This window comes from Procambarus clarkii, chromosome 57 (genome assembly GCF_040958095.1).
Source record: "Procambarus clarkii isolate CNS0578487 chromosome 57, FALCON_Pclarkii_2.0, whole genome shotgun sequence".
Classification (NCBI taxonomy): domain Eukaryota; kingdom Metazoa; phylum Arthropoda; class Malacostraca; order Decapoda; family Cambaridae; genus Procambarus; species Procambarus clarkii.
Genome location: NC_091206.1, coordinates 25,529,334 through 25,549,917, shown reverse-complemented (window position 1 = coordinate 25,549,917; position 20,584 = coordinate 25,529,334).

The following is a 20,584-nucleotide window of genomic DNA, read 5'->3' as shown; positions in this document are numbered from 1 at the left end:
TTAATTCAGAAAAACTTGGCTTATTAGGCAAATCGGGCCTTGCATAGTAGGCTGAGAAGTGCGTTCTGGCTACTAGGTACGACATATATATATATATATATATATATATATATATATATGTCGTACCTAGTAGCCAGAACTCACTTCTCAGCTTACTATGCATGGCCCGATTTGCCTAATAAGCCTAGTTTTCATGAATTAATGTTTTTTCGACATCCTAACCTACCTAACCTAACCTAACCTAACGTTTTCGGCTACCTAACCTAACCTAACCTATAAAGATAGGTTAGGTTAGGTTAGGTAGGGTTGGTTAGGTTCGGTCATATATCTACGTTAATTTTAACTCCAATAAAAAAAAATTGACCTCATACATAATGAAATGGGTAGCTTTATCATTTCATAAGAAAAAAATTAGAGAAAATATATTAATTCAGTAAAACTTGGCTTATTAGGCAAATCGGGCCTCGCATAGTAGGCTGAGAAGTGAGTTCTGGCTACTAGGTACGACATATATATATATATATATATATATATATATATATATATATATATATATATATATATATATATATATATATATATATATATATATATATATTTTAAAAATCTGTCATATTTGTAAATTAAATAATAATAATTATTTAATTATTAAATTTAATTTAATTTGTTTTATTAATATAATTATTTAATAATTTAATAAAATAATAATTTATTAAAAAGCATTAATTTGATTACTTATTTAATAAAATTAAATAATAAATAATAAATTAAAAATTGATATATACATGTGTGTCCAGGAGGCCATCTGTGTCCCCTCAGATGGTCTCCCTTATCACAGTTTGTGTCTATGGATGTGTGTGAGTGTGTATATCCCTGTGAGTGTCCGGGCGAGTGTGTGTGAGTGTGAGTGTCCCTGTGAGTGTCCGGGTGCGTGTGTGTCCGGTTATACCTGTGGGTCCAGGAGGCCATCTGTGTCCCCTCAGATGATCTCCCTTATCACAGTCTATGGGTGTATGTGAGTGTGAGTGCCCCTGTGAGTGTTCGGGTGAGGGTGTGTGTGTGTGTGTGTGAGTGTCCGGGTTTATGTGAGGTTTGGTTCCAGGGAAACATCCTTCCCCCCCATCCCCTTCACATATCTCCTCCCTTATTCCCACCGTGGGTTCGAATCCCAGGTGATTAGACCTGCTCTAGGTCCATGGATCCAAGGTATCCATCCGTGGGCCCAACGGATTTCACCCCTTCCCCACTTTCCAAGGGCCAGGCCAATTCCAGCTATCCAGGGAACCTGTCGAAACAGAGGCAGCTACAGGAGGGGACACACAAATATTTGTGCCCTGCAGTTACACAACCGTTCCGACAGACTCGATCGCAATCTATCCAGATGAGAACACGTTCTCTTCCGACTACACCACGCTGGAGTCGCTGTATGTCTCAAATTTGGTTCCTTTATTTATAGTTAGTATTTTTGGTGAATTAATTGATTTGTTTTAATTTTTTATTGACTTTGGTAGAACGATTTGGGGAGTTGGGGGGGGGGGAGGAGGGGGAGGGGGGGTTGTGTGTGTAATGGATTTTCGAGATCGTGGTTGGTTAGTATTTATCTAGTTGTGTTCACCTAGTTATGCTTGCGAGGGTTGAGCTCTACTCTTTCGGCCCGCCTCTCAACTGCCAATCAATCAATTATTACTAACTAATAAAAAACATTCCACACACACACACCCAGGAAGCAGCCCGTAACAGCTGTCTAACGCCCAGGTACATATTTACTGCTAGGTAACAGGGGCATCAGAATGATAGAAACTCTGCTGATTTCCGTTTGTTCCATCACCGGGGGATCGAATGAGCTACGATTACGAATCGAGAGCGACGTCCACTCAGCTATGAAGCCCCCTAGTTTGTGAATTGGTGCAAAAGATAATTTGGGAGAGGTTAAGGGAAAGGAATGATGTTTGGTGGCTTTGAAAGCTTTGGATGGGAGGGGGGTTGGCAGTTATGAATTAAAATTGTTAATTATTTAAGATAGGATATATATGCAAAAGACTTTGCGAGATATAGTAAGAAAAGTGTTTCTGACTGAGGTAAGGTACTGTGTGATTGACTTGTATGTTAGGAAAAAGAACACTTATTAGAAACTTAGATGATCTTTTGAAATGTTTCTTAGCAAATAGTTGCAAATTATAGTGTGAGAAGCATATGGTTCCCCTACTCTACACAAACACACGTGAGCACAATTAGTCCACGGGATTCAGAGAGAGTGAGAGTGAACAGCGAAATAGTAACAAAAAATGTGACAATGAGGGGAAACTATGTCATTCAAACGTTAACCATATAAATTACAGTAACACTAACCGAGCGTCCACATACATATTCCAATCAATTTACATAAATAAACATTCACTAATATATTCCTTTAAAATGGACACACGCAGATAGTTGCAGTACACATGTCAGTTCAATTACTGGTACACATAAACACTCATAGCTGGACGTGTCTGTCCATCTTGACAATAGTAGACATGTTACAAAAAATGTGACAATAATGGGAAACTATGTCATTCAAACGTATAAATGTTAACCATATAAATTACAGTAACACTAATCGCGCGCACACGTACATATGTCAATCAATTTACATAAATACACATACACTAATGTGTACCTTTAAAATGGACACATACAGATAATTACCGTACACATGTCAGTTCAATTACAAGTACACATACACACACATAGCTTCACGTGTCTGTCGGTCTTGACAATAGTATACATGGATACGCACACAAAACAGTCCATTATCAATTAATGTGTGTGTGTGTGTGTGTGTGTGTATTTATTTTCTCCTTGTATTTACTATATGTATCTGCAGAATCGAGTTATTAGCTCTTGGACCCCGCCTATCAAATATATGTATTTTTCCTTTTTTTATATCTACTACATGTATTTCTCTCTAACACACACACACACACACACACACACACACACACACAAACATGCCAAAACTAGAAGACAGAAGAAAAAGAGGTGATATGATCACTACATACAAAATAGTAACAGGAATTGATAAAATCGACAGGGAAGATTTCCTGAGACCTGGCACTTCAAGAACAAGAGGTCATAGATTTAAACTAGCTAAACACAGATGCCGAAGAAATATAAGAAAATTCACCTTCGCAAATAGAGTGGTAGACGGTTGGAACAAGTTAAGTGAGAAGGTGGTGGAGGCCAAGACCGTCAGTAGTTTCAAAGCGTTATATGACAAAGAGTGCTGGGAAGACGGGACACCACGAGCGTAGCTCTCATCCTGTAACTACACTTAGGTAATTACACACACACACACAAACTGGAGGCCTACCGTCTAAACGGAGAGAGTTCGTTGGTTATAATCCTAATGGTCCCATATCGAATCTCAGTTGATGCAATAGCAAATCGACAGATATTCTTTAACCTGATTCGCCTGTTCACCGGCTCCCCTCCGACCGGGGAGCCAGTCGGCCGAGCGGACAGCACACTGGACACTGGACTTGTGATCGTGTGGTCCCGGGTTCGATTCCGGGCGCCGCCGAGAAACAATGGGCAGAGTTTCTTTCACCCTGTGCCCCTGTTATCTTGCAGTAAAACAGGTACCTGGGTGTTAGTTAGCTGTCACGGGCTGCTTCCTGGGGGTGGAGGCCTGGTCGAGGACCGGACCGCGGGGACACTAAAGCCCCGAAATCATCTCAAGAAGAACCTCAAGAGATAAGCACAAATGGATCCGTCAACCTATTTACTTATATCTGTCAATCCATCAATCTATCTTCCCATAAACCAACCATTTATCATTATATACATTTATATTCCATTTATCCGTCCATCAACTCTTCTGTCTATCCATCCATCTACTCATATGTCTTTCCATCCATCTGATAGACGGATGCATCTATGCATCCCTCTATCCGTCAATGTATATATTTAGCAATCAATGTAAACATCCATCTATCTACTTATATAAATATTCCTTTAATCCCTGTTTCACCTGCACCACTCCCCCTGTTCCCCCATCCCCATCCCTGTTTCACCTGCACCACTCCCCCTGTTCCCCCATCCCCATCCCTGTTTCACCTGCACCACTCCCCCCTGTTTCTCCCTCTTCATCCCTGTTTCACCTGCACCACTCCCCCTGTTCTTCCATCCCCACCCCTGTTTCACCTGTACAGCACCTCCTGTTCCCCCTCTTCCTCCCTGTTTCACCTGCACCACTCCCCCTGTTCCCTCTTTTCATTCCACCTCTAAATCCCGTATCCTCCCCCCCCCTACCACAACCTTTGCACCTCTTCCTTTAACTTAAATCAGGACCAATAAACTTCTTTATGTGTTTAATTAGGGTTTTTTCTAAGTACGAAAAAGTCTTCAGCCATCTCAAGCATTATTTTACAATTAACTTTAATTAAATTGGTAGGGGGGGGGGGGAGTGATAAGAATAATTAATAATTATTCCTAAATCCTTCAGCTAAAGTCAACACTGACCAACCTATGCCCGTTCTTTACCCCAGACCATTCCCTCTACAAATACATTAATTTAGTAATAATAAGCCTTAATAATATATTAATAAATAAATTTTAAAATAAATCTGTGTATGGCTGCAGCCTCCAGCATGTGGCTTCATAACATAGACAGACATTCTCTTTATATATATATATATATATATATATATATATATATATATATATATATATATATATATATATATATATATATATATATATATATATATATATATATATATGACAATGTCAGACCACGGAGGAAAATGAAACAGGAATTTCCTTAAGTACTTTCGTATATTAAATACATTTTCAGAAGGAAGCTGTATTTGATTCCATCTGAAGATGTATTTAATATACGAAAGTACTTAAGGAAATTCCTGTTTCATTTTCCTCCGTGGTCTGACATTGTCACATTCTTAATCACGTGTTTATTTTTGTGATATACACACACACATATATATATATATATATATATATATATATATATATATATATATATATATATATATATATATATATATATATATATGTATATATATATATATATATATATATATATATATATATATATATATATATATATATATCAATTTACATAAATAAATATTCACTAATATATTCCTTTAAAATTGACACAAGCGGATTAAGGCGTCCTGTACATTCCAGTTGCATTGCTCCTGGCAGTATGGGTTCAAGTCACTTCTGGCATGTGAGTTTTCAGTTGCATATAGTCTTGGGGACCATTAAGGCTTGTTTGCATGCATATATATATATATATATATATATATATATATATATATATATATATATATATGTCGTACCTAATAGCCAGAACGCACTTATCAGCCTACTATGCAAGGCCCGATTTGCCTAATAAGCCAAGTTTTCATGAATTAATGTTTTTTCGACTACCTAACCTACCTAACCTAACCTAACCTAACTTTTTCTGCTACCTAACCGAACCTAACCTATGAAGATAGGTTAGGTTAGGTTAGGTAGGGTTGGTTAGGTTCGGTCATATTACGTTATTACTACGTTAATTTTAACTCCATTAAAAAAAAATTGACTTCATACATAATGAAATGGGTAGCTTTATCATTTCATAAGAAAAAAATTAGAGAAAATATATTAATTCATGAAAACTTGGCTTATTAGGCAAATTGGGCCTTGCATAGTAGGCTGACAAGTGCGTTCTGGCTACTAGGTACGACATATATATATATATGTCGTATCTAGTAGCCAGAACTCACTTATCAGCCTACTATGCAAGGCCCAATTTGACTAATAAGCCAAGTTTTCATGAATTAATTGTTTTTCGACTACCTAACCTACCTAACCTAACCTAACCTAACTTTTTCGGCTACCTAACCTAACCTACCTAACCTAACCTAACCTAACTTTTTCGGCTACCTAACCTAACCTAACCTATAAAGATTGGTTAGGTTAGGTTAGGTAGGGTTGGTTAGGTTTGGTCATATATCTACGTTAATTTAAACTCCAAAAAAAAGAAATTGACCTCATACATAATGAAATGGGTAGGTTTATCACTTCATAAGAAAAAAAATAGAGAAAATAAATTAATTCAGGAAAACTTGGCTTATTAGGCAAATCGGGCCTTGAATAGTAGGCTGACAAGTGCGTTCTGGCTATTAGGTACGACATATATATATATATATATATATATATATATATATATATATATATATATGTCGTACCTAGTAGCCAGAACTCACTTCTCAGCTTACTATGCATGGCCCGATTTGCCTAATAAGCCTAGTTTTCATGAATTAATGTTTTTTCGACAACCTAACCTACCTAACCTAACCTAACCTAACGTTTTCGGCTACCTAACCTAACCTAACCTATAAAGATAGGTTAGGTTAGGTTAGGTAGGGTTGGTTAGGTTCGGTCATATATCTACGTTAATTTTAACTCCAATAAAAAAAAATTGACCTCATACATAATGAAATGGGTAGCTTTATCATTTCATAAGAAAAAAATTAGAGAAAATATATTAATTCAGTAAAACTTGGCTTATTAGGCAAATCGGGCCTCGCATAGTAGGCTGAGAAGTGAGTTCTGGCTACTAGGTACGACATATATATATATATATATATATATATATATATATATATATATATATATATATATATATATATATATATATATATATATATATTTTAAAAATCTGTCATATTTGTAAATGAAATAATAATAATTATTTAATTATTAAATTTAATTTAATTTGTTTTATTAATATAATTATTTAATAATTTAATAAAATAATAATTTATTAAAAAGCATTAATTTGATTACTTATTTAATAAAATTAAATAATAAATAATAAATTAAAAATTGATATATACATGTGTGTCCAGGAGGCCATCTGTGTCCCCTCAGATGGTCTCCCTTATCACAGTTTGTGTCTATGGATGTGTGTGAGTGTGTATATCCCTGTGAGTGTCCGGGCGAGTGTGTGTGAGTGTGAGTGTCCCTGTGAGTGTCCGGGTGCGTGTGTGTCCGGTTATACCTGTGGGTCCAGGAGGCCATCTGTGTCCCCTCAGATGATCTCCCTTATCACAGTCTATGGGTGTATGTGAGTGTGAGTGCCCCTGTGAGTGTTCGGGTGAGGGTGTGTGTGTGTGTGTGTGAGTGTCCGGGTTTATGTGAGGTTTGGTTCCAGGGAAACATCCTTCCCCCCCATCCCCTTCACATATCTCCTCCCTTATTCCCACCGTGGGTTCGAATCCCAGGTGATTAGACCTGCTCTAGGTCCATGGATCCAAGGTATCCATCCGTGGGCCCAACGGATTTCACCCCTTCCCCACTTTCCAAGGGCCAGGCCAATTCCAGCTATCCAGGGAACCTGTCGAAACAGAGGCAGCTACAGGAGGGGACACACAAATATTTGTGCCCTGCAGTTACACAACCGTTCCGACAGACTCGATCGCAATCTATCCAGATGAGAACACGATCTCTTCCGACTACACCACGCTGGAGTCGCTGTATGTCTCAAATTTGGTTCCTTTATTTATAGTTAGTATTTTTGGTGAATTAATTGATTTGTTTTAATTTTTTATTGACTTTGGTAGAACGATTTGGGGAGTTGGGGGGGGGGGGGGGGTTGTGTGTGTAATGGATTGTCGAGATCGTGGTTGGTTAGTATTTATCTAGTTGTGTTCACCTAGTTGTGCTTGCGAGGGTTGAGCTCTATACTCTTTCGGCCCGCCTCTCAACTGCCAATCAATCAATTATTACTAACTAATAAAAAACATTCCACACACACACACCCAGGAAGCAGCCCGTAACAGCTGTCTAACGCCCAGGTACATATTTACTGCTAGGTAACAGGGGCATCAGAATGATAGAAACTCTGCTGATTTCCGTTTGTTCCATCACCGGGGGATCGAATGAGCTACGATTACGAGTCGAGAGCGACGTCCACTCAGCTATGAAGCCCCCTAGTTTGTGAATTGGTGCAAAAGATAATTTGGGAGAGGTTAAGGGAAAGGAATGATGTTTGGTGGCTTTGAAAGCTTTGGATGGGAGGGGGGTTGGCAGTTATGAATTAAAATTGTTAATTATTTAAGATAGGATATATATGCAAAAGACTTTGCGAGATATAGTAAGAAAAGTGTTTCTGACTGAGGTAAGGTACTGTGTGATTGACTTGTATGTTAGAAAAAAGAACACTTATTAGAAACTTAGATGATCTTTTGAAATGTTTCTTAGCAAATAGTTGCAAATTATAGTGTGAGAAGCATATGGTTCCCCTACTCTACACAAACACACGTGAGCACAATTAGTCCACGGGATTCAGAGAGAGTGAGAGTGAACAGCGAAATAGTAACAAAAAATGTGACAATGAGGGGAAACTATGTCATTCAAACGTTAACCATATAAATTACAGTAACACTAACCGAGCGTCCACATACATATTCCAATCAATTTACATAAATAAACATTCACTAATATATTCCTTTAAAATGGACACACGCAGATAGTTGCAGTACACATGTCAGTTCAATTACTGGTACACATAAACACTCATAGCTGGACGTGTCTGTCCATCTTGACAATAGTAGACATGTTACAAAAAATGTGACAATAATGGGAAACTATGTCATTCAAACGTATAAATGTTAACCATATAAATTACAGTAACACTAACCGAGCGCACACGTACATATGTCAATCAATTTACATAAATACACATTCACTAATGTGTACCTTTAAAATGGACACATACAGATAATTACCGTACACATGTCGGTTCAATTACAGGTACACATACACACACATAGCTTCACGTGTCTGTCGGTCTTGACAATAGTACACATGGATACGCACACAAAACAGTCCATTATCAATTAATGTGTGTGTGTGTGTGTGTGTATTTATTTTCTCCTTGTATTTATTACATGTATCTGCAGAATCGAGTTATTAGCTCTTGGACCCCGCCTATCAAATATATGTATTTTTCCTTTTTATAATATCTACTACATCTATTTCTCTCTAACACACACACACACACACACACACACACACACAAACTGGAGGCCTACCGTCTAAACGGAGAGTGTTCGTTGGTTATAATCCTAATGGTCCCATATCGAATCTCAGTTGATGCAATAGCAAATCGACAGATATTCTTTAACCTGATTCGCCTGTTCACCGGCTCCCCTCCGACCGGGGAGCCAGTCGGCCGAGCGGACAGCACACTGGACACTGGACTTGTGATCCTGTGGTCCCGGGTTCGATTCCGGGCGTCGCCGAGAAACAATGGGCAGAGTTTCTTTCACCCTGTGCCCCTGTTACCTTGCAGTAAAACAGGTACCTGGGTGTTAGTCAGCTGTCACGGGCTGCTTCCTGGGGGTGGAGGCCTGGTCGAGGACCGGACCCCGGGGACACTAAAGCCCCCTAATCATCTCAAGAAGAACCTCAAGAGATAAGCACAAATGAATCCATCAACCTATCTACTTATATCTGTCAATCCATCAATCTATCTTCCCATAAACCAACCATTTATCATTATATACATTTATATTCCATTTATCCGTCCATCAACTCTTCTGTCTATCCATCCATCTACTCATATGTCTTTCCATCCATCAGATAGCCGGATGCATCTATGCATCCGTCTATCCGTCAATGTATATATTTAGCAATCAATGTAAACATCCATCTATCTACTTATATAAATTCTCCTTTAATCCCTGTTTCACCTGCACCACTCCCCCTGTTCCCCCATCCCCATCCCTGTTTCACCTGCACCACTCCCCCTGTTCCCCCATCCCCATCCCTGTTTCACCTGCACCACTCCCCCCTGTTTCTGCATCCCTGTTTCACCTGCACCACTCTCCCTGTTCCCCCATCCCCATCCCTGTTTCACCTGCACCACTCCCCCTGTTCCCCCATCCCCATCCCTGTTTCACTTGCACCACTCCCCCTGTTCCCCCATCCCCATCCCTGTTTCACCTGCACCACTCCCCCTGTTCCCCCATCCCCATCCCTGTTTCACCTGCACCACTCCCCCTGTTCCCCCATCCCCATCCCTGTTTCACCTGCACCACTCCCTCTGTTTCTCCCTCTTCATCCCTGTTTCACCTGCACCACTCCCCCCTGTTTCTCCCTCTTCATCCCTGTTTCACCTGCACCACTCCCCCTGTTCCCCCATCCCCATCCCTTGTTTCACCTGTACAGCACCCCCTGTTCCCCCCTCTTCCTCCCTGTTTCACCTGCACCACTCCCCCTGTTCCCACATCCCCATCCCTGTTTCACCTGTACAGCACCCCCTGTTCCCCCCTCTTCCTCCCTGTTTCACCTGCACCACTCCCCCTGTTCCCTCTCTTCATTCCACCTCTAAATCCCGTATCCTCACCCCCCCCCTACCACCTTTGCACCTCTTCCTTTAACTTAAATCAGGACCAATAAACTTCTTTATGTGTTTAATTTAGTTTTTTTCTAAGTACGGAAAAGTCTTCAGCCATCTCAAGCACTATTTTACAATTAACTTTAATTAAATTGGTAAGGGGGGGGGGGAGTGATAAGAATAATTAATAATTATTCCTAAATCCTTTAGCTAAAGTCAACACTGACCAACCTATGCTCGTTCCCTACCCCAGACCATTCCCTCTACAAATACATTAATTTAGTAATAATAAGCCTTAATAATATATTAATAAATAAATTTTAAAATAAATCTGTGTATGGCTGCAGCCTCCAGCATGTGGCCTCATTACATAGACAGACATTCTCTTTATATATATATATATATATATATATATATATATATATATATATATATATATATATATATATATATATATATATATATAAATATATATATATATCAATTTACATAAATAAATATTCACTAATATATTCTTTTAAAATTGACACAAGCGGATTAAGGCGTCCTGTACATACCAGTTGCATTGCTCCTGGCAGTATGGGTTCAAGTCACTTCTGGCATGTGAGTTTTCAGTTGCATGTAGTCCAGGGGACCATTAAGGCTTGTTCACATGTTTATATATATATATATATATATATATATATATATATATATATATATATTTAAAAAATCTGTCATATTTGTAAATTAAATAATAAATATTTAATTATTAAATTTAATTTAATTTGTTTTATTAATATAATTATTTAATAATTTAATAAAATAATAATTTATTAAAAAACATTAATTTGATTATTTATTTAATAAAATTAAATAATAAATAATAAATTAAATATTGATATATACTTGTGTGTCCAGGAGGCCATCTGTGTCCCCTCAGATGGTCTCCCTTATCACAGTTTGTGTCTATGGATGTGTGTCTGTGTGTGAGTGTGTATATCCCTGTGAGTGTCCGGGCGAGTGTGTGTGAGTGTGAGTGTCCCTGTGAGTGTCCGGGTGCGTGTGTGTCCATCCTGTGGGTCCAGGAGGCCATCTGTGTCCCCTCAGATGGTCTCCCTTATCACAGTCTATGGGTGTGTGTGAGTGTGAGTGCCCCTGTGAGTGTTCGGGTGAGGGTGTGTGTGTGAGTGTCCGGGTTTATGTGAGGTTTGGTTCAAGGGAAACATCCCTCCCTCCCCCCCCTTCCCTTATTCCCACCGTGGGTTCGAATCCCAGGTGATTAGACCTGCTCTAGGTCCATGGATCCAAGATATCCATCCGTGGGCCCAACGGATTTCACCCCTTCCCCACTTTCCAAGGGCCAGGCCAATTCCAGCTATCCAGGGAACCTGTCGAAACAGAGGCAGCTACAGGAGGGGACACACAAATATTTGTGCCCTGCAGTTACACAACCGTTCCGACAGACTCGATCGCAATCTACCCAGATGAGAACACGATCTCTTCCGACTAGACCACGCTGGAGTCGCTGTATGTCTCAAATTTGGTTCCTTTATTTATAGTTAGTATTTTTGGTGAATTAATTGATTTGTTTTAATTTTTTATTGATTTAGGTAGAACGATTTGGGGAGTTGGGGGGGGGGGAGGAGGGGGAGGGGGGGTTGTGTGTGTAATGGATTTTCGAGATCGTGGTTGGTTAGTATTTATCTAGTTGTGTTCACCTAGTTATGCTTGCGAGGGTTGAGCTCTACTCTTTCGGCCCGCCTCTCAACTGTCAATCAATCAATTATTACTAACTAATAAAAAACATTCCACACACACACACCCAGGAAGCAGCCCGTAACAGCTGTCTAACGCCCAGGTACATATTTACTGCTAGGTAACAGGGGCATCAGAATGATAGAAACTCTGCTGATTTCCGTTTGTTCCATCACCGTGGGATCGAATGAGCTACGATTACGAGTCGAGAGCGACGTCCACTCAGCTATGAAGCCCCCTAGTTTGCGAATTGGTGCAAAAGATAATTTGGGAGAGGTTAAGGGAAAGGAATGATGTTTGGTGGCTTTGAGAGCTTTGGATGGGAGGGGGGTTGCCAGTTATGAATTAAAATTGTTAATTATTTAAGATAGGACATATATGCAAAAGACGTTGCGAGATATAGTAAAAAAAGTGTTTCTGACTGAGGTTAGGTACTGTGGGATTGACTTGTATGTTAGGAAAAAGAACACTTAATAAAAACATAGATGATCTTTTTAAATATTTCTTAGCAAATAGTTGCAAATTATTGTGTGAAAAGCATATGGTTCCCCTACCCTACACAAACACACGTGAGCACAATTAGTCCACGGGATTCAGAGAGAGTGAGAGTGAACAGCGAAATAGTAACAAAAAATGTGACAATGAGGGGAAACTATGTCATTCAAACGTATAAATGTTAACCATATAAATTACAGTAACACTAACCGAGCGTCCACATACATATTCCAATCAATTTACATAAATAAACATTGACTAATATATTCCTTTAAAATGGACACACGCAGATAGTTGCAGTACACATGTCAGTTCAATTACTGGTACACATAAACACTCATAGCTGGACGTGTCTGTCCATCTTGACAATAGTAGACATGTAACAAAAAATGTGACAATAATGGGAAACTATGTCATTCAAACGTATAAATGTTAACCATATAAATTACAGTAACACTAATCGCGCGCACACGTACATATGTCAATCAATTTACATAAATACACATTCACTAATGTGTACCTTTAAAATGGACACATACAGATAATTACCGTACACATGTCAGTTCAATTACAGGTACACATACACACACATAGCTTCACGTGTCTGTCGGTCTTGACAATAGTACACATGGATACGCACACAAAACAGTCCATTATCAATTAATGTGTGTGTGTGTATTTATTTTCTCCTTGTATTTATTACATGTATCTGCAGAATCGAGTTATTAGCTCTTGGACCCCGCCTATCAAATATATGTATTTTTCCTTTTTTTAATATCTACTACATCTATTTCTCTCTAACACACACACACACACACACACACACACACACACACACACACACACACACACACACACACACACACACAAACTGGAGGCCTACCGTCTAAACGGAGAGTGTTCGTTGGTTATAATCCTAATGGTCCCATATCGAATCTCAGTTGATGCAATGGCAAATCGACAGATATTCTTTAACCTGATTCGCCTGTTCACCGGCTCCCCTCCGACCGGGGAGCCAGTCGGCCGAGCGGACAGCACACTGGACACTGGACTTGTGATCCTGTGGTCCCGGGTTCGATTCCGGGCGCCGCCGAGAAACAATGGGCAGAGTTTCTTTTACCCTGTGCCCCTGTTACCTTGCAGTAAAACAGGTACCTGGGTGTTAGTCAGCTGTCACGGGCTGCTTCCTGGGGGTGGAGGCCTGGTCGAGGACCGGACCCCGGGGACACTAAAGCCCCCTAATCATCTCAAGAAGAACCTCAAGAGATAAGCACAAATGAATCCATCAACCTATCTACTTATATCTGTCAATCCATCAATCTATCTTCCCATAAACCAACCATTTATCATTATATACATTTATATTCCATTTATCCGTCCATCAACTCTTCTGTCTATCCATCCATCTACTCATATGTCTTTCCATCCATCAGATAGACGGATGCATCTATGCATCCGTCTATCCGTCAATGTATGTATTTAGCAATCAATGTAAACATCAATCTATCTACTTATATAAATTCTCCTTTAATCCCTGTTTCACCTGCACCACTCCCCCTGTTCCCCCATCCCCATCCCTGTTTCACCTGCACCACTCCCCCTGTTCCCCCATCCCCATCCCTGTTTCACCTGCACCACTCCCCCCTGTTTCTGCATCCCTGTTTCACCTGCACCACTCCCCCTGTTCCCCCATCCCCATCCCTGTTTCACCTGCACCACTCCCCCTGTTCCCCCATCCCCATCCCTGTTTCACTTGCACCACTCCCCCTGTTCCCCCATCCCCATCCCTGTTTCACCTGCACCACTCCCCCTGTTCCCCCATCCCCATCCCTGTTTCACCTGCACCACCCCCCCTGTTCCCCCATCCCCATCCCTGTTTCACCTGCACCACTCCCTCTGTTTCTCCCTCTTCATCCCTGTTTCACCTGCACCACTCCCCCCTGTTTCTCCCTCTTCATCCCTGTTTCACCTGCACCACTCCCCCTGTTCCCCCATCCCCATCCTTGTTTCACCTGTACAGCACCCCCTGTTCCCCCCTCTTCCTCCCTGTTTCACCTGCACCACTCCCCCTGTTCCCACATCCCCATCCCTGTTTCACCTGTACAGCACCCCCTGTTCCCCCCTCTTCCTCCCTGTTTCACCTGCACCACTCCCCCTGTTCCCTCTCTTCATTCCACCTCTAAATCCCGTATCCTCACCCCCCCCCACCACCTTTGCACCTCTTCCTTTAACTTAAATCAGGACCAATAAACTTCTTTATGTGTTTAATTTAGTTTTTTTCTAAGTACGGAAAAGTCTTCAGCCATCTCAAGCACTATTTTACAATTAACTTTAATTAAATTGGTAAGGGGGGGGGGAGTGATAAGAATAATTAATAATTATTCCTAAATCCTTTAGCTAAAGTCAACACTGACCAACCTATGCTCGTTCCCTACCCCAGACCATTCCCTCTACAAATACATTAATTTAGTAATAATAAGCCTTAATAATATATTAATAAATAAATTTTAAAATAAATCTGTGTATGGCTGCAGCCTCCAGCATGTGGCCTCATTACATAGACAGACATTCTCTTTATATATATATATATATATATATATATATATATATATATATATATATATATATATATATATATATATATATATATATATATATATATATATCAATTTACATAAATAAATATTCACTAATATATTCCTTTAAAATTGACACAAGCGGATTAAGGCGTCCTGTACATACCAGTTGCATTGCTCCTGGCAGTATGGGTTCAAGTCACTTCTGGCATGGGAGTTTTCAGTTGCATGTAGTCCAGGGGACCATTAAGGCTTGTTCACATGTTTATATATATATATATATATATATATATATATATATATATATATATATATATATATATATATATATATATATATATATATATATATGTCGTACCTAGTAGCCAGAACTCACTTTTTGGCCTACTATTCAAGGCCCGATTTGCCTAATAAGCCAAGTTTTCATGAATTAATTGTTTTTCGACTACCTAACCTATCTAACCTAACCTAACCTAACTTTTTCGGCTACCTAACCAAACCTAACCTATAAAGATAGGGTAGGTTAGGTTAGGTAGGGTTGGTTAGGTTCGGTCATATATCTACGTTAATTTTAACTCCAATAAAAAAAAATTGACCTCATACATAATGAAATGGGTAGCTTTATCATTTCATAAGAAAAAAATTAGAAAAAATATATTAATTCAGGAAGACTTGGCTTATTAGGCAAATCGGGCCTTGAATTGTTGGCCAAAAAGTGAGTTCTGGCTACTAGGTACGACATATATATATATATATATATATATTTAAAAAATCTGTCATATTTGTAAATTAAATAATAAATATTTAATTATTAAATTTAATTTAATTTGTTTTATTAATATAATTATTTAATAATTTAATAAAATAATAATTTATTAAAAAACATTAATTTGATTATTTATTTAATAAAATTAAATAATAAATAATAAATTAAATATTGATATATACTTGTGTGTCCAGGAGGCCATCTGTGTCCCCTCAGATGGTCTCCCTTATCACAGTTTGTGTCTATGGATGTGTGTCTGTGTGTGAGTGTGTATATCCCTGTGAGTGTCCGGGCGAGTGTGTGTGAGTGTGAGTGTCCCTGTGAGTGTCCGGGTGCGTGTGTGTCCATCCTGTGGGTCCAGGAGGCCATCTGTGTCCCCTCAGATGGTCTCCCTTATCACAGTCTATGGGTGTGTGTGAGTGTGAGTGCCCCTGTGAGTGTTCGGGTGAGGGTGTGTGTGTGAGTGTCCGGGTTTATGTGAGGTTTGGTTCAAGGGAAACATCCCTCCCCCCCCCCCTTCCCTTATTCCCACCGTGGGTTCGAATCCCAGGTGATTAGACCTGCTCTAGGTCCATGGATCCAAGATATCCATCCGTGGGCCCAACGGATTTCACCCCTTCCCCACTTTCCAAGGGCCAGGCCAATTCCAGCTATCCAGGGAACCTGTCGAAACAGAGGCAGCTACAGGAGGGGACACACAAATATTTGTGCCCTGCAGTTACACAACCGTTCCGACAGACTCGATCGCAATCTATCCAGATGAGAACACGATCTCTTTCGACTAGACCACGCTGGAGTCGCTGTATGTCTCAAATTTGGTTCCTTTATTTATAGTTAGTATTTTTGGTGAATTAATTGATTTGTTTTAATTTTTTATTGATTTAGGTAGAACTGTTTGGGGAGTTGGGGGGGGGGGAGGAGGGGGAGGGGGGGTTGTGTGTGTAATGGATTTTCGAGATCGTGGTTGGTTAGTATTTATCTAGTTGTGTTCACCTAGTTATGCTTGCGAGGGTTGAGCTCTACTCTTTCGGCCCGCCTCTCAACTGTCAATCAATCAATTATTACTAACTAATAAAAAACATTCCACACACACACACCCAGGAAGCAGCCCGTAACAGCTGTCTAACGCCCAGGTACATATTTACTGCTAGGTAACAGGGGCATTAGAATGATAGAAACTCTGCTGATTTCCGTTTGTTCCATCACCGTGGGATCGAATGAGCTACGATTACGAGTCGAGAGCGACGTCCACTCAGCTATGAAGCCCCCTAGTTTGCGAATTGGTGCAAAAGATAATTTGGGAGAGGTTAAGGGAAAGGAATGATGTTTGGTGGCTTTGAGAGCTTTGGATGGGAGGGGGGTTGCCAGTTATGAATTAAAATTGTTAATTATTTAAGATAGGACATATATGCAAAAGACGTTGCGAGATATAGTAAAAAAAGTGTTTCTGACTGAGGTTAGGTACTGTGGGATTGACTTGTATGTTAGGAAAAAGAACACTTAATAAAAACATAGATGATCTTTTTAAATATTTCTTAGCAAATAGTTGCAAATTATTGTGTGAAAAGCATATGGTTCCCCTACCCTACACAAACACACGTGAGCACAATTAGTCCACGGGATTCAGAGAGAGTGAGAGTGAACAGCGAAATAGTAACAAAAAATGTGACAATGAGGGGAAACTATGTCATTCAAACGTATAAATGTTAACCATATAAATTACAGTAACACTAACCGAGCGTCCACATACATATTCCAATCAATTTACATAAATAAACATTCACTAATATATTCCTTTAAAATGGACACACGCAGATAGTTGCAGTACACATGTCAGTTCAATTACTGGTACACATAAACACTCATAGCTGGACGTGTCTGTCCATCTTGACAATAGTAGACATGTAACAAAAAATGTGACAATAATGGGAAACTATGTCATTCAAACGTATAAATGTTAACCATATAAATTACAGTAACACTAATCGCGCGCACACGTACATATGTCAATCAATTTACATAAATACACATTCACTAATGTGTACCTTTAAAATGGACACATACAGATAATTACCGTACACATGTCAGTTCAATTACAGGTACACATACACACACATAGCTTCACGTGTCTGTCGGTCTTGACAATAGTACACATGGATACGCACACAAAACAGTCCATTATCAATTAATGTGTGTGTGTGTGTGTGTGTATTTATTTTCTCCTTGTATTTATTACATGTATCTGCAGAATCGAGTTATTAGCTCTTGGACCCCGCCTATCAAATATATGTATTTTTCCTTTTTTTAATATCTACTACATCTATTTCTCTCTAACACACACACACACACACACACACACACACACACACACACACACACACACACACACACACACACACACACACACACACACAAACTGGAGGCCTACCGTCTAAACGGAGAGTGTTCGTTGGTTATAATCCTAATGGTCCCATATCGAATCTCAGTTGATGCAATGGCAAATCGACAGATATTCTTTAACCTGATTCGCCTGTTCACCGGCTCCCCTCCGACCGGGGAGCCAGTCGGCCGAGCGGACAGCACACTGGACACTGGACTTGTGATCCTGTGGTCCCGGGTTCGATTCCGGGCGCCGCCGAGAAACAATGGGCAGAGTTTCTTTCACCCTGTGCCCCTGTTACCTTGCAGTAAAACAGGTACCTGGGTGTTAGTCAGCTGTCACGGGCTGCTTCCTGGGGGTGGAGGCCTGGTCGAGGACCGGACCCCGGGGACACTAAAGCCCCCTAATCATCTCAAGAAGAACCTCAAGAGATAAGCACAAATGAATCCATCAACCTATCTACTTATATCTGTCAATCCATCAATCTATCTTCCCATAAACCAACCATTTATCATTATATACATTTATATTCCATTTATCCGTCCATCAACTCTTCTGTCTATCCATCCATCTACTCATATGTCTTTCCTTCCATCAGATAGACGGATGCATCTATGCATCCGTCTATCCGTCAATGTATATATTTAGCAATCAATGTAAACACCCATCTATCTACTTATATAAATTCTCCTTTAATCCCTGTTTCACCTGCACCACTCCCCCTGTTCCCCCATCCCCATCCCTGTTTCACCTGCACCACTCCCCCTGTTCCCCCATCCCCATCCCTGTTTCACTTGCACCACTCCCCCTGTTCCCCCATCCCCATCCCTGTTTCACCTGCACCACTCCCCCTGTTCCCCCATCCCCATCCCTGTTTCACCTGCACCACCCCCCCTGTTCCCCCATCCCCATCCCTGTTTCACCTGCACCACTCCCTCTGTTTCTCCCTCTTCATCCCTGTTTCACCTGCACCACTCCCCCCTGTTTCTCCCTCTTCATCCCTGTTTCACCTGCACCACTCCCCCTGTTCCCCCATCCCCATCCTTGTTTCACCTGTACAGCACCCCCTGTTCCCCCCTCTTCCTCCCTGTTTCACCTGCACCACTCCCCCTGTTCCCACATCCCCATCCCTGTTTCACCTGTACAGCACCCCCTGTTCCCCCCTCTTCCTCCCTGTTTCACCTGCACCACTCCCCCTGTTCCCTCTCTTCATTCCACCTCTAAATCCCGTATCCTCACCCCCCCCCACCACCTTTGCACCTCTTCCTTTAACTTAAATCAGGACCAATAAACTTCTTTATGTGTTTAATTTAGTTTTTTTCTAAGTACGGAAAAGTCTTCAGCCATCTCAAGCACTATTTTACAATTAACTTTAATTAAATTGGTAAGGGGGGGGGGGAAATGATAAGAATAATTAATAATTATTCCTAAATCCTTTAGCTAAAGTCAACACTGACCAACCTATGCTCGTTCCCTACCCCAGACCATTCCCTCTACAAATACATTAATTTAGTAATAATAAGCCTTAATAATATATTAATAAATAAATTTTAAAATAAATCTGTGTATGGCTGCAGCCTCCAGCATGTGGCCTCATTACATAGACAGACATTCTCTTTATATATATATATATATATATATATATATATATATATATATATATATATATATATATATATATATATATATATATATATATATAAATATGGATATATATCAATTTACATAAATAAATATTCACTAATATATTCCTTTAAAATTGACACAAGCGGATTAAGGCGTCCTGTACATACCAGTTGCATGCATTGCTCCTGGCAGTATGGGTTCAAGTCACTTCTGGCATGTGAGTTTTCAGTTGCATGTAGTCCAGGGGACCATTAAGGCTTGTTCACATGTTTATATATATATATATATATATATATATATATATATATATATATATATATATATATATATATATATATATATATATATATATATATATATATATATATATATATGTCGTACCTAGTAGCCAGAACTCACTTATCGGCCTACTATGCAAGGCCCGATTTGCCTAATAAGCCAAGTTTTCCTGAATTAATATATTTTCTCCAATTTTTTTCTTATGAAATGATAAAGCTACCCATTTCAATATGTATGAGGTCAATTTTTTTAATTGGAGTTAAAATTAACGTAGATATATGACCGAACCTAATCAACCCTACCTAACCTAACCTAACCTATCTTTATAG